The sequence below is a fragment of the Epinephelus fuscoguttatus genome, linkage group LG15 (assembly GCF_011397635.1).
Source record: "Epinephelus fuscoguttatus linkage group LG15, E.fuscoguttatus.final_Chr_v1".
In the NCBI taxonomy this organism is placed as follows: domain Eukaryota; kingdom Metazoa; phylum Chordata; class Actinopteri; order Perciformes; family Serranidae; genus Epinephelus; species Epinephelus fuscoguttatus.
In genome coordinates, this window is record NC_064766.1 from 20,281,294 (window position 1) to 20,295,738 (window position 14,445).

Below are 14,445 nucleotides of genomic sequence, written 5' to 3' on the forward strand. Positions count from 1 at the left end.
TCAAAGCCAAGATGTGTTTGTTCAGGTACATGTCAAACACTGGATCTAATCCTTTTTTAAAACACTTTATTCCCACGACAAATTCAATCAGGATGAGGAGCATTAGTGAAATGTCATACATGCCAGTGTATGTCATGCGAGGATTAAGTCATCTATATTTGTTCGCTAAAACAGTTGTTTGTAATGATAAGGCTGACACACTTAATCGATTTGCACGCATTTCCCTGACAGTCCAGATTAACAGGCAATAAGACTTTATTAGCAATATGCACAAAGTACACACACATGTACCACGTTCGCAAGGCATCAATTAAATTCACATATGGTAGGAGTAATTATCGTTATAGATTACTGGAATTAAAGGGGAGATATCAATGTGAGAAAGGAGTGCGAGTTGCCCTGGAGAAAAGAAGAGCAGGGAGTGAACGTTAGGGCCAGGGAGGGCTAGTAGCAGAGACTACATAAGAAAACAACAACAGCTGTTTAGCTCGTGGCTAAAAACAGGATGGAACAACAACATCATTTGCTAAGAAAATGATCCGGGAAAAGAGATTGTACTGACTCGGAGATATGAAATGGGATGCCTTAGATTGTCTATTCTGTTTGAGCTCCGTGGGGTGTGTTTTCTTCTGCATTGTTCTAGTTTGTTTTTTCTCTATGGTTTCTGATGTTAGTAATTCTTACAATAAACTTCCTACATATTGTTTTCTTTTCCATATTCAAAGCAAAAATCAGATTTTTAGTCCTTCTCCAACCAGCTGACACTTCACAACAAGGTATGATAGGATCTAACAGAGGTTTGATCACTTCCTTCTCAAGTCCAGGAGCTGTTTCAGAACAGCATTGTTATACCAAGAGGAACCATGCAGGACTGTGGGATGGCTGTTCCCCAAACTGCATCACGTAAACCTGGTTTGAATCCTCTCCACTCAGAAGTCACTGGTGTTTTGACACATTACACACTAAATACTGGTCAATATTATTGCTGACTTGTACACACAACTTTATTACAGCCACAGTATCCAATTTATTGCTGCTATCACACACTCACACTCACACACACAAATAATATTCGGCACAAAACCCTCTCTCAGTGCCTGCCAGAGAATGTGTGAGTACACCCGTGACTGTTCTGCCCTTGACTTGTATCCATTCATCCAAGCGTGCTGGATGGTTTAGTTAATTAAGCTTAATCTACCCCCAGAGACAGATATGAGTGCTGTTACAGTGGCCCACTGAGCTGTCCCCATACACTCTTCTCTGGACCCCCCGTGGAGCCATCAGGGCCGCGCTACTCAACCATGTTCAAGTACACTGACAGGGCTCTGGAGAAACACATTACATATAATAGAGTTAAAAGATTTGGACCACAGATGAGGGGGGAAAAATGTTTGTGAGATATTTTAATTACAGAAATAATACAGCTAAATGACTTTACTGTTGAAATTTCTGGCACGTCATTTTTAAAGAAAAGCAAGCAAAAGCACACGGACTGTTGGAGTTAGACATACTTGACTGGCTGTGATTTTAATCACAGATATGCAGTCTGCTTTTATTTTATTGATCCGGCTGCTGAGGGCTAATTTATTTATTGTGTGTCACACAGACAAGGTCACTCCAGAGGGAAACACTTTCCAAACATATTGGCAAAACTTATGTGTAAAAAAGAAGATGAAAAGAGCGGATAAATTGACCAGATTCAGAATTATTTGCAGATACAGTGGGTGCACAAGGAACGCTGGGTGGTTGCACATATGAAGACTAAACAGGTGTGGATGGAAATTTAACACCTGACATACACTTCAAGCAAAAACAGTGTACTGGGAATATATTTATTTTACATAATCTTTTATTTGTGGCCTCAAAAACTTACACATGAAAGCTATATGATAACAATGAACAATAAGCAACTTCTGTGTGATAGATCGTAATTCAAAACACAGGCTTGTCTTACCAACAAGTTTTATTTAATCACAACATAATCAAACATGACACATTAACAACATACAGTAATGTTAAATATGAATGCTGCATATGTGTTTTTCTGTGCATCACAAGCGCTCTAATAATACTGTAATTAGCCTAAATATTGTGCTGTAAAGATACTTTATTGCATACATAATATCAATCAATTGCATGGTGCTACAAGTGAAATTGTCCAACCTGTCATCAACTGTTATCACATTGACATCAAAGCATGAGATTTAAATGAATACAAACTTTCATAATTGTGATTTGTTTCTCTTTTTAAAAATTAACCTAAATAAGTTATCAGCAGCTGCACTTCCTGTCATTTTTGTTGCCATCTTGTGGGTTGATTCGTTCAGTGCAGTAAAATCATCCTCAAAATGTTACCTTAAGTGCTGATTTACTCACAAATGATTATGTGTAGTTATTTTAGTAGATATAAAGCAATGCCGCTGTTTTATCTCTGCATTTGAACCACAGTTACTTTGGTTAAACGTTAACTAAATGCTTCTTCTTTTCATTTTTTAATTCACTTCCTCTTTCTTACTCTGCAACAACCCAACGATTTCTCCAGTGACCACCACATATCGGTTATGCTGCTTCCTGTGTTGACTTTCGTTATGTGCCAGTTTGTTTATTTCTAACATCTACAAAAGTTCACACCAGCATGGTTCATCATTGCTTCTTCCTGTTACTGTTATTCTGTTGCAACTGACAGTTTGCTAAATGCCTCCCCCAAACAGTGAGCCGTAGCTTAGTATCTGTAACAAGGAAAGCATGTCTGTCAAGCTTTCAGTTTCTGTAAACGTTTGGATGTTTTAATTTGCCTTTGCAAAACCAAAGACAGTAAAAAGGGGGTTTGATGTCATGATTGACAGCTGTGTCTGCTAACTGAGTGCTTACGGTCAATGGTGCTGTATGCGATAGATCGACTTGGCGACTGTGTACATTGCTACCAATGCAGACTCTGTCTGAGCAAGATGGCAGTGGCCGTATCCAGGCTTCAAATTTGCAAAGTGAGAGGAAGTGGAGACCTGTTGTCCATCTTTATATACAGTCATTGATCTAATAATAGAAAATGTTAAGGCTACTCTTTCCTTGCTTGCATTTCACACAACAAAATTTGAACATCCACAATTCCACCTCCCTCCAAAGTCCTACTCCCCCCTCCTCCATTACCTCCTCATTATGTCTATGATAGAAGTAAGCATTGGCAAGATAATGTTAGATACACGGAAGAAGAGAGTGAGTGTAACATTACAACCAAGACAGTCAAACGTAACCCCAGAGTTTTAAAACACAACCGGAGTCAGTGATGACTGGTGAGTTTTAGAATAAGGTTACAGTGCTAACGTTAGATAGTAGCGTTAATGTTACTAGTAAGTGGAAACATACAAGGAAGATAACATTAATGTTTCAGAGACTACACTACAGTAGGCTAATGTTAGCCATTAGCAACTGGATGTTGTGTTTTCATATAACGTCATATGTTATATTAGAAGCAAACTAAACATAATGTTACCTGTCCTGCACAGTCAAATGCAACCCCAGAGTTTTAAAACTCAACCGGAGTCAGTGATGACTGATGAGTTTTAGTAGTAGTAGTAGTAGTAGTAGTCAGGGGTCGCGTTAACCGGATATTCTCGGTCACCGTTTTTTTACAACAGTGACCGGAAAATCTGAAGGCCGTCGGTCATTTTGACCGGTTGCAATTACCACCCTTGACCACTTGGCGGCGGAGTGCACAGTCAGTGGTTCAAGTGGCTGCCGTTTTCACACTGCAGAGAAAAAGTCATTCATCTGCTTCATGTAGTGTTGTTGACATAACGCCCTGGACACACCGGACGCGTTAGTGACGTGTTAGTGCCATCCGGTGTGTCCAGGGCGAAGCCTAATGGCACGGGTGTGTGGATGTCTGTTCATCTTTTCATTCATGTCCTTATTAATGCACACTTTATAACTTGCTTGTTGGATTTATTAAAAACGAACAAATGAAAACTAAATGTCTTTGAATATCTTTATTATCATTTATAAACGAAAATTAAAATGACGGGTAAAAAAATATTATGACCGGATTTTTATGACCCTGTCGGTCAAAATGACCGGCGACGAAAAAGTCTAGCGCAACGTCTGGTATAAGGTTACATTGCTAACGTTAGATAGTAGCGTTAACGTTAATAGTAAGTGTAAACGCACAAGGACGATAAAGTTAATGTTTCAGAGGCTACGCTACAGTAGGCTAACGTTAGCCATTAGCAACTGGATGCTGTGTTGTCATAAAATTGTTATATTAGATGCAAGGGTGATGTTACGCGAGTGGTTACGTCAGTTGGAGGCCTCCACGAGGGGAAGACAGACAGCACGCTCGGCCAATCATTGCCTTCGGTCCGAATGCAATGATTGATCGGAATTTTCTTAGAACCATATGAGAATGGTATAATTATGAGTTTTTATTTCTGGTGGAATTCACTTACATTGTAGTGTGCCATCAGCTTATTTATAGCATTTTAACCTAAACAAAGAAAAGCGTAAAATTTCCAGAAAGGTGAGTGTGGCTTTAAGTTGACATCACATTGTGTCAGACTTTTATGGACAGGGGCATTATCTTGTGAGGACTGCACCGTATAACCTGTGCCTGCTACGAATGTATTTGGACAAATTGATCATGGTAAACATCAAAGATACATATCACTCAGCAGCCCAAAGCTGGATTACAGAACCCGATGCATCACCTCCACACTGTAATTTTTCGATTGAATGCATATACTTTGATGTACAGGTAAAAGAGCACATATCTCACAAGATGGCACCCCTGTCCCACATGGTGTAACGTGCCTTCACATTCTCTATAACGTAGGGTTATGGCTTAGTATGGTAAATTAAAATGTCATCTTTAAATGTATTCTGACCAATGTAAATGGTCACACAGAAGTATCATGTGGAGGGATGAGTTCTCTTGACCTGTTCTGAATCTCATCTCTTCTTTGGGACACAATGTCAGATGGCCTGGGGTGCTGCCTCCTAAACATTTGTGTTCTAAATACATGGAACAGCGGGTTCAAGCAGCAGTGTGATAAAAGCAGTGTGTAAAAGATCCAGTCTGCATAGTACCATGTCTGTACCCATTCATGTGATATTTTCAGAACACGTAGCATTTCCAAAGACACTATGAAATGTCTGATATTGTATGGTGCCAAACAAATGAAAAAAACAACAACCATCCCTGTAATCAATTTTGAAGCCTGGCGTTGTCCTCTTATCCTGCACTGTTTGATCCACATGCAGACACAGCAGCAAAGCATGATAATGAAAGGTATGAGAAAGAGAAGGACGATATGCCGGTAGATGTCAGAGTACAGCCTAACATCTGAGGATGCACCTGAACACGTTGTATGACCAAAGCCATAGCATCTGACCTCACTATTCAATGATACGTTAATACTTATACCAGCACATACCAGCCATATCAAGCTAGAAATGACGACATACAATTTTTTGGATCCCTGTTCAGACAGACATGAAGCATGGACCACAGTAACATAATTATACCTCGTCATGGCGGCGAGGATCAACACGTAGCTGTTCAGCCCCAGAAAAAAAACTCCTCTTAAGACTTTATAGGCCACTAACCCAAAGATCCAGCCATGTAAAAGCTGGTAAGCCTCAAAAGGCAGGGACACAGTGAAGAAAAGGTCAGAGATTGTGAGTTGCAGGAGTAAGATGTCAGATGCGGTCTTCCAAGCTCGTTCCCTCAGAAGAGCCCACAGGAGGAGGCTGTTTGCAGGTATGCTGATGCAGACGATAAGGCAGCAGCACACAGCGATGAAGAGATGAAAGGACGATTTTGTCTCATACTCATACTCCATGTCCATGCAGTGAGTGTAATCGTAGTAACTGTCATTGTAGTCATTGTCAAGGGCCATTTTTTTACTGGTTGACGTCTTGTGAAGAGGTGGCAGTAGCTCTAATAAAGAAATCAGGATATCATGTTTACAGTATTCCTTACAGTGCTGAAGAACCAGAATACATTTGCACACAACTCTCAGATTTATAGATTCATAAATAAATTCTCTGTATATGTCATAACATGACATTTTTAATTAAAGAAAATTAAAGGAGCAGTGTGTAGCATTTAGTGGAATCTAGCAGTGTGGATAGCAGAATACAATCAGCTAAAACTTGTGCTATGAGTTAGGATTCCCATGGTGTTTATCGTTCAGAAGGTTTTTAGTGAGAGCTGAATTATCCGCAGAGGTCTTTTCTTCTCCAAAACAAATGGATTAGGTGATAAAACCCAGTGAAAACACTGAATATAGCAGTTTCACGTTACAAGTCATTGGCTCACTTGCCCAGCACCTGCTAATGTGTGCTATTTTTTCTAATAACTTAATATGTGCTCACCTGATCCAGACATTTAGGGGATTTTTACTGGGGGCCGAATAATCCACAGAGGACTCCTCCTCTCCAAAATACAGACTTGGTGATTTAAACCGCTATAAACACAGAATAAAACAGTTTCTCCAAAGCTCTTAGGCTCGTTGTGGCGGGGCTGCTGACCTTGCACCTGCTAATGTGTACTCACCTTTTGTGTCTTATAACTCAAGATGCAGACACTCAGGAGATTTTACCAGGATCAGAATTATCAGCAGAGGTCTCTTCCTTTCAAAACAAAAACTGACCCGGTGATTTTAAACCTGTGAAAACATGGAATAGATAAGTTTCATGTTAAAAATTCAGTGGGGGCAAGAGGGGATTTCAGACTATGGTGGCTGGCCAGTATTTGGTTTGTCTGTGTTGAGCTATTTTATCCACCTGTAACTTCCTAACACGGAAGTAAATAGTGATCAACTTCTGTTTTTTTGCACGTGACTTCCAGTCAGCCGCTTTCCCTCATGCTTTCCCTTACCAGAGCTAACGGTGCAAGCTATTTTTTTTCAATTTTCAGTTGTTTATGTTAGTCAATCAGTTAGTTAGTTAGTCTGTGTATTTTGTATAGATAACTGTGCCCACGTTTCTGTTATAACGGAAATTTATTCCCTCTAAACGTGAATAAATCGCACGTCAATCATAAACTATGAAACAATCTATCCCGAGTGAGACAAACTGCTTGATCCCCGTCTCCAGTGTACCAGCAGAGAACCTGCAGAACCGAATCATCTACCTGAGCAGCTGAAGCTGCAGCTCGCACCCTCAACACACAGACGGTGCTTCTGCATGCCAGCCAAACGTGTGCGCAACTGTGAGAAATAAATATATGAGGTGTACGCTGCTTTTCTATTTTTTTCCTTTTCTTTCTTTCTTTCTTTCTGTCAGCGACATACACTCCTAACACAGGAGGGGTTATTTTAATTGACTGAGTTGATCGTTAAGCCATAGTGATGCGCGGATCGGCTCTGATAGCACCTGAATCAGCATGTATGCCTCAACCATCCAGCCGTTACAACATGATTGACCTAGCAAAGCAGTTTTGTGTTGCTATGTGTGGTATTTATTCAGTTATGGGAAATCACGATGTCTAGAAAGCATCAGTGGCTGCAGCTGACAGGGACAGCTAACATTAACACTAGCAGCAAAGCTAACATCAGGATCGTCATCAGTTAAAAGCCTCCCGTTGTCGGATACGACATGAAACTACTCTAATTAGCTCAATCATGTTGTAACTAAGACATCCCCCTGCTAAAAAACAAAAAGCATAGACCAGCACCAAAACAGGCAGGAAACACGAAACAGCACTAAAACACAACGTATGCTGGTCTTACTGGTGTGACACTGGTCACCAGCAAGACCAGCATATGTTGTGTTTTGGTGCTGGTCTATGCTGTTTTTTTCAGCAGGGCCGCTGGAGAAAATATTTTTTTCACGGGCCACTTTGTGAGTTTAGTGAGTTATTACAGACACGGCTAACGGCTAACAGCTAATGGTTAGCCCAGCTAATCTACAATAACCATGTTATTAATTACACACAGAGAAAATACTAATGTTTGTTCAGTCATTGAAAACGGTGATATAGTGATGTGAAAAATGTGATATATACATATATATATATATATAGGTAAACTCAGCAAGGTAAACAACAAGGTGATTCCCATTTACACAGTGGTAAGAGTGCTGGACCGGAAGTGTCGCACAAAAAAACGGAAGCTGGCTGCGTTCTGTTTTGCCTCCGTGTTTCCGTGAAAAATAAGGTGGATAGTGGCCTCCGTGGAGGAGATCTCACTCCCGATTCAGATACGGCTCATTCAAAGGCCACAAAATAACAACAACGCTCATTTTCAGGTATACTAAAGGAAACATACATATTACTATATAATGATGAAAACTCTGTCTGTGTCTCTGTTCCACGTTTTTCTCCTCACTGACTTGGTCAATCCATGTGAAATTTGGCACAGTGGTAGAGGGTCATGGGAGGATGCGAATGAAGCAATATTACATCAATTGGCCAAAGGGGGGCGCTATAGCAACCAACTGAAATTGCAAACTTTGAATGGGCATATCTCATACCCCGTATGTCGTAGAGACATGAAACTTTGCACAGAGATGCCTCTCCTCATGAGGAACAAATTTGCCTCAACAACCATAACTTCCGGTTACATAGATTTTCTGCCATTTTGATTTTTTTGAAAAATGCTTAAAATCAATCTCTTCCTAGGAAGTTTGACCGATCTGCATGAAACTCGGTGAACATAATCTAGGGACCAATATCTAAAGTCCCCTCTTGGCAAAAGTTGGAAAACTTACTAAAACTGAGCTTTTATGAGGCAATGAATATTGCAGAGGGCGTGGCTCATCACATAAAGGTGTATAATATCTCAAGGGTTTCATCGATCACCACGCAACTTTGTAGGTATATGACCACACATAATCTGAGGGGACCCCTCCATTATTGACCCCATCAAACAAAATGGGGGCGCTAGAGAGCAAATTTTTTATCTAGGCCTAACCGCCACATCGATTTTTACTAAATTTGGTAGATATGTAGAACAGGAGGCCTCAAGGCGACTGGAGAAATTTAACTCTAATTGGCAACTGGGTGGCGCTATAACAACAGAAAAATGGCTAAAAATGGCTAAACTGCGACCAATCGCTGTGGCTCCCCCTGTGGCCCAATGTTGTTGTTTTTTTTCCTAATTTTTGGTATGACTAAGTGATGGTATGGTATGCTGTATATAATCAGGGAAACTATCAGTGTGTCATTCTGTCAGTCATTCTACCAGTGCACCCCACTTTTAAGTCAATACACTTTAACTATCTGCTTTTCAATGGCTACCTCAACTACTAATGTACAGTTTTAGCCCACTAACTATCCCACTATTGGCAGTGGTACTACTGTACTTTCAATAAAGCAATCGTACTATCAAATTCACAAAAACTCTGTCTGAATACATTGCTCTTCTTAATGGGTTCAGTTGACTATTTAATTGGCAATTTACTATGACCTGTATCCCAAACACACACTATGTGAAACTGTACATAAGCAATTGTGCACTCAATGGGTATGGACTAGTATTGTTTTATTTTCAATTTCTGCCAAAATATCCCCCTAAATCATACAGGCTGGACATTTAATATGAAACTGACACATCAGAAAGTGCAAAACAACAACAACAACAAAAGTTCTATAAAAATGATGAAATGATTAAATTAAAAGAGGAAAACAAAGCATTTTTTGAGCCCCCAGTGTGTTTGAGGAAGTGAAGGATTATGTCTCTGCTTGTGTTGCAATTTCTGAAATGGTATCAGCAAATAAAAAAAAAAAAATACATGACAGCATATTCTTTGTTTTGTATTCAGACTTTGTATTTTGTATTCAGACTTTAATTTCATGTTTTAATCCACATTCTTAGACTCTCAATCAAATTTTAGTCAATATTCTTGTATTTCAATTCATATTTTTGTATTTTCATTTGAAATTCTCAAGCTGTTCAGCCCAAGTTGTGAATAAATTGTTTCCCAAAATGAATACATGAATATATGCAACGTAACCCAAACATATAATATGCCAAAGAAACATTACCTCGGTTAAGCACTCTGTGTGTCACTGCAGGTGCTGCTTGCTGTTCTTCTCAGTAGTTTTTGTCTTTTATAGTTAATATAATACTGCCAGACAGACTTTTCCAGAGAAGTTACTTGCACACCATAAAATCAGCCTCCCACTGAGCAAGCAACGTCTGTGGACGTCCAAGTTTAGTTGATATCACGTCCGTCCGTCCAGGCCATAATCTGGACGTCTATATGACAGCCAGAATTAGTTGATAAATGACATTGAGTGAAGTCGTCCAGCCTGGCCCAATTTTAGACGTCTACTAACAACCAGAACTAGTTGAAAATAGACGTTTTGACAGGCCAAAATCTGGACGTCTATATGACAGCCAGAATTAGTTGATAAATGACATTGAGTGAAGTCGTCCAGCCTGGCCCAATTTTGGACGTCTGCAGACAACCAGAACTAGTTGAAAATAGACGTTCTGACAGGCCAAAATCTGGACGTCTATATGACAGCCAGAATTAGTTGATAAATGACATTGAGTGAAGTCGTCCAGCCTGGCCCAATTTTGGACGTCTGCTAACAGCCAGAACTAGTTGAAAATAGACGTTCTGACAGGCCAAAATCTGGACGTCTATATAACAGCCAGAATTAGTTGATAAATGACATTGAGTGAAGTCATCCAGCCTGGCCCAATTTTGGACGTCTGCTAACAGCCAGAACTAGTTGAAAATAGACGTTCTGACAGGCCAAAATCTGGACGTCTATATGACAGCCAGAATTAGTTGATAAATGACATTGAGTGAAGTCGTCCAGCCTGGCCCAATTTTGAATGTCTACAGACAACCAGAACTAGTTGAAAATAGACGTTCTGACAGGCCAAAATCTGGACGTTTATATGACAGCCAGAATTAGTTGATAAATGACATTGAGTGAAGTCGTCCAGCCTGGCCCAATTTTGGACGTCTGCAGACAACCAGAACTAGTTGAAAATAGACGTTCTGACAGGCCAAAATCTGGACGTCTATATAACAGCCAGAATTAGTTGATAAATGACATTGAGTGAAGTCGTCCAGCCTGGCCCAATTTTAGACATCTACTAACAGCCAGAACTAGTTGAAGATAGACGTTCTGACAGGCCAAAATCTGGACGTCTATATAACAGCCAGAATTAGTTGATAAATGACATTGAGTGAAGTCGTCCAGCCTGGCCCAATTCTGGACATCTACAGACAACCAGAACTATGTGAAAATAGACGTTCTGACAGGCCACAATCTGGATGTCTATATGACAACCAGAATTAGTTGATGAATAATACAAAGAAAAGATGTTCAGCCTGGCCCAATTCTGGACGTCTATCAACAAATTATTTGAAAGCAGACTTTCCGCCAGGCTGTAATCTAGAAATCCAGTGATGAACTGTTGGTATGGAATTCTGAGAGGCTATCATTTGGACATATTGATAACCAGAATCAGTTGGTACTGTAAATAATTAAATAATGCTGGGAAAAAGACATTCAGGCAGACCAACCTAGTTAACAGACAGATCATGCCACAATCTTGTCGATACTGACAAGCTAGTTGGGAAAGAGGACATCCATTTTGACCAAAAAGATCAAAGAATATGCCCTACCAGAGGGACAGAGAAAGACTGGCTGGCTGGCTGGTGAAATTGTCCTGTCAGCTATTGGTAGCATCAGGATGTGATATAGGTCTATACCTTTTATCCATGTGTGGGATTTGAAGGTCTTGAACAATGGATATGTTTACTGCATCCAAAATCATCAACCATCCCACACCCAACCTCACAGAACTCAACCACCGATCTGTACACATCTCGCACAAACAATAACCAATGACTCGGATCACCCTCTCAACCCACACTTCACACTGCTGCCGTCTGGGCGCAAGTACAGGACCCTGAGATGGAGACAGCGCTTCAACAAGAGCTTTGTCCAGTCTGCCATCTCTGCACTTAACAACCTCCCCCAATAACCTCATATGGACCCAGCCCTCCTGAGTGTGATGTGTTGGTTGTTCATTTCTGGTGGTGTTTGTGCAATCAAAATTATTCAACCCCCATTGCATATTAGGCTTATTGGCAAAATGTACAATTTTTCAGCTGTTTGCAATAAACAAAGTAGACAAGAACAGTTGGAATAGTTTAATAAAACTAATTACCATGGTTTTTATCCAAATTCAACACAAAATGCTACTTTTAATCACTACTGCAGTCTCAAAATTATTCAACCCCCTGTCTCAAGCACACCTGATGCAACTAATCACAATTATTCAACCCCCTGTTTCAAGCACACCTGATGCAACTAATCAAGGGCTTCATTAGTTCAGGTGTGCTTGAGACAGAACACATAAATACTTGGACTGGCTAGGTTTTGTTGAGAGTGACGTTTGATTGCATGTTAGAAATATGGCTAAGTCAAAAGAATTGTCCAAAAATTCAGAGAAGAAATCATTGCCTTGCACAAACAGGAAAAGGATACAAAATGATAGCAAAAGCTCTGAATGTTCCTAGAGATACAGTTGGAAGCATAGTTCGCAAGTTCAAAGTTAAAGGAACAGTGGCTACACTACCTGGACGTGGCAGAAAGAGTAAACTATCAGCGGCTGCCACCAGATTCCTGAGGAGGCACGTGGTCAAAAACCCTCGAGTGACTGCAAAACACCTGCAGCAAGACTTGGTGGCAGCAGGCACTGAGGTTTCAGTTTGTACAATAAGGCGCATACTAAACACCGAAGGGCTCCATGCCCGAACTCCAAGACGTACACCACTACTGACCCAAAAGCACAAGAAAAGTCGGCTCCAATATGCTCAAAACCATATAAATAAGCCACAGAAGTTTTGGAATTCTGTTCTGTGGAGTGATGAAACAAAACTGGAACTCTTCAGGCCTATGGAACAGCGATATGTCTGGAGGAAGAAGAATGAAGCATATGCTGAAAAGAACACCCTGCCTACAGTGAAGCATGGCGGTGGCTCAGTGATGCTCTGGGGCTGCTTTGCTGCCTGTGGCACTGGAAACCTGCAGCGTGTGGAGGGCACGATGGATTCAGTCAAGTATCAGGAAATCCTAAGTAAAAACGTTGTGCCGTCTGTGAGGAAGCTGAAGCTTGGGCGTCATTGGACCTTCCAACAGGATAATGATCCCAAGCATACCTCAAAGTCCACCAAGGCTTGGTTTCAGAAGAAGAAATGGAAGATTCTAGAGTGGCCGTCACAGTCGCCTGACTTGAACCCCATGGAAAATCTCTAGTTGGATTTGAAGAAGGCGGTTGCAAAACGCACACCCAAGAATATTACTGAACTGGAGGCCATCGCCCATGAGGAATGGGCTGAGATTCCTCAGGAACGCTGTCTGAAGCTGGTGTCTGGCTATGCATCACGTTTGCAGCAGGTCATAACAGCAAAAGGGTGCTCTACTAAGTACTGAAGATGCTTGTCATGAAGGGGTTGAATAATTTTGAGACTGCAGTAGTCATTAAAAGTAGCATTTTGTGTTGAATTTGGATCAAAACTCTTGTAATATTAGTTTCATTGAACTACTTAAACAGTTCTTGTGTAATTTGTTTATTGCAAACAGCTGAGAAATTGTATATTTTGCCAATAAGCCTAATATGCAATGGGGGTTGAATAATTTTGATTGCAACTGTATGTTGTTCAATGTTTGGTGGTGTTTGTGCATGGTGTTTGTTGATGGTGTTTTTGTGTACCCAAATATTGTTGTGACAATTTGTGAAAACAAATTTCCCCATGGGACAATAAAAGGCTATCTATCAAGAAAATGCTTGGGCTAACCATTTCAAAACTTTTGATCTGGATCAGGGTTATCTGGATAAGATTACATCTCAAAAATGTGTATTTAAAAACCTGATTATGTGAGCGTACAAAAACGGGATACGAATTTGATCATCTTATCCTATCCAGAATCCAGATCAGATGTTTTTGGGTATTTCAAATCACACACTCACAACAAGCACAAATCATGTATGTATGCACCAAATTAAACAGAACAACCTCAGCTAAAAGCTCATGTAAACCATTTTACCTACACCAATATCAACATCAAGCAAATTAATAACAACATATAGGCAAGGCAGGCCCTTGGCTGTTTTAGAAAATGCTTTGAGAAGCAAAATATAAAACATTTATGGAAAACTATAAGGGGATGACTGACTATTACTCAGAAAGTAGTGGTAGGTAGTGAAACAGATTTTGCAAATCAAGTGAACATGTTTTCTCTGGGTTTGAGGGAATTAGTCAGATCATAATATTGTCTTGCACCTAGACTGATAGAATTCTGTTTCTGTTGAACAGGTCAGCATTTTTAAACGCCTGAATCAGAGGAAGGCTACAAGTCCAGATAATCACAGTGCATTTATTTTGGCAACATTTGCAACTGAAATGCGGAAGACTTCACATGTAGTACCCCTTCTAAAGAAAGCATGCCCTAGGAACTAGCCTTGACCCCTTTTG